The sequence below is a fragment of the Pteropus vampyrus genome, unplaced genomic scaffold, assembly GCF_000151845.1.
Source record: "Pteropus vampyrus isolate Shadow unplaced genomic scaffold, Pvam_2.0 Scaffold100, whole genome shotgun sequence".
Lineage (NCBI taxonomy): Eukaryota > Metazoa > Chordata > Mammalia > Chiroptera > Pteropodidae > Pteropus > Pteropus vampyrus.
This window is the reverse complement of record NW_011888881.1, coordinates 1385492-1387494: the sequence shown is the minus strand read 5'-3', so window position 1 is coordinate 1387494 and position 2003 is coordinate 1385492. Positions and strand designations below refer to the sequence as shown.

At 43.3% G+C, this 2003-nt stretch overlaps 1 long non-coding RNA gene across 2 annotated transcripts in view; it reads left to right on the top strand.

The window, feature by feature from the left end:
- Positions 1 to 1997, top strand: part of LOC105295110 — a 41026-nt gene extending 39029 nt beyond the window's left edge. For both annotated transcript variants that reach the window (XR_002781448.1, XR_002781447.1), the window contains one exon: positions 645 to 1997. This is a non-coding gene — a long non-coding RNA (uncharacterized LOC105295110). The remainder of the gene's footprint in view (positions 1 to 644) is intronic.
- The last annotated feature ends 6 nt before the right edge of the window (positions 1998 to 2003 follow it).

Sequence of the window (2003 nt, the reverse complement as noted above, 5' to 3'; positions counted from 1 at the left end):
TTGCCACTTTCCAGCATCCTGCATTCTCGTTTTAGAACCTAATACTGTCTTAATAGCCTCACATAGAAATCCTTATTGGCATTTGGGGCCTGTTGATTGCAGTCTAGCTCAGAGCTGAAGAGCCGAGTTAATGGTTTTTGCCGTTTTGGGGGCTATCAGGGACATATTAGCTCTGAGGAGACTAGGACAAATGTGGAAATTGTAGAGCACGTGTTCCTAAGAACTGTTGTCTTTCATGCCATGGAAGTTGCACAGTGGATTAAGTAGTTGGCCTTGACTTCTGCCACTGACTCGCTGTTTCAGCGTCTAGGCAGTGGGGCAGTGCGGAATACACATCTCCTTTGCCGTGGATCGTCATGTTTTCCTGTTGACGCAGAATCCATTTGAGTAGCAGGATGAAGTTAACGCTTAAAACACAGAGTCGGCTCACCGATATGCTTTGAATTCAGCTGCACATGATGTATACTTACAGCTCCATTGTTGCTAGGGATTCATTAACTCTGAAAAAATTGGTTGAACTTAACTAAAACAAATTATGTGTTAAGAAAATATATAATTAAAAAAACAGAGGATCTGTGACCTTCAGAGTTCGTGCTCTACTTCCTCCGGTGACCGTTGTGTTTGCCCTTATTCTTGTGTCACAGGGAAATGTGGAAACGTCAAGACAGGGGCGTGCACGTGCTTAAAGCTGTCACCGCGACCACTTCTCCAGGTGGCTTGCGAAATATCTTCAATTACAAGACATCGAGAACGGAGAGAAAAATGAAAGCTCAGATGACAGTGGCAACTGAAAAGGAGCGATGACTGACTCTGGGGGTCTCCGATAAATCTCAGTGTCACAAGGTCACATACGAAGGCCAGAGATAGGGAAATGGAATTGCATCTCTGGACGAAGTAACGAAAGGTCGTAGGGTCTGGAGGAAGTATTTCGACAAGATTTTCTGTCACAGAAGCAAAGGCAGATGCGGTCAGCAGAAATCGTGCAGATCAGCACCTGGTTCCCACTGTGAGCAGAGCAGAGGAGGTCCTGTAATCACCAGAAATCTGAGGAGACCCCAGGAACGTGGATACCATGTAAGAGAACAGTGGCGGAATTTTAGTTAGTTAGTTATCAGAATTATTTAACTTTTATCAGGGTCGGGGACTTGAAATAGATTGCGAAGGAGAGATGCACTGTCACTCGGGTGAAGTAACTTAATATTTCAATTCTTCGGCATGCTGTGTTTTTCATTTTCCTCCTTAGACTCTCAATACCTTTTACTTTTCTGTTTCATTTTTTAATTCGAGAGACAAAATAGTAATTAGTACATACCACAATACCGTGATTGTGGTAGGTACTCAGTAACTATTTGTTAAATAGAATGAATGACTGAATCAATCATTAATTACAAGGAAATGCAGGGATTATGTTATTGGAATGCCTCATAGTTTCATGTTTGCCGTGGCTGCTTGTTGATTGGCATGGCTTAAGGCGAAATTGATTGAAGTCACGGAGCTTTCAGAGCTGACTTTCAGATGGGATGTTTCAGAATGACAGTTTGTAGAGAAAGGGATATATTTACTGTTAAAGATATAGGTGGGTAGCTACCTAAACACCTTTGCAAGTAATCCTTTTTTTTTTAATTCTTCATCTTCTTTGTGTCTCTCTGAACTCTTCTGCTCCGAGCAGGGCCAGTTTAGACAGCGCCATCACTCACCCGAGGTGTTCTGCAGGTGAGTTAGGCTCATCTGCATTTGAAGCCATTTATACAAAAACGGGAGCAGTTGTTTATTTACGATCTTTTTAGAAGCAGCAGGGTTTTGGGTTGGTGTAATCTGCTTTTTTTGCCTGTTACTTAAATAAGAGGTGTGATTTTGTAGAAAAGTCTCCTGGAGCCAATTAGCTGCTTTGAGCATCGAAGCCACCGTGGCAGAAAGAGGAGTGGCAGACCAGTGGATCTTTCCCGTGATTCCCCAGGGGACACACTGCTCGGTAGTGACCCGGTTACTTCCAGCAAAGGGCG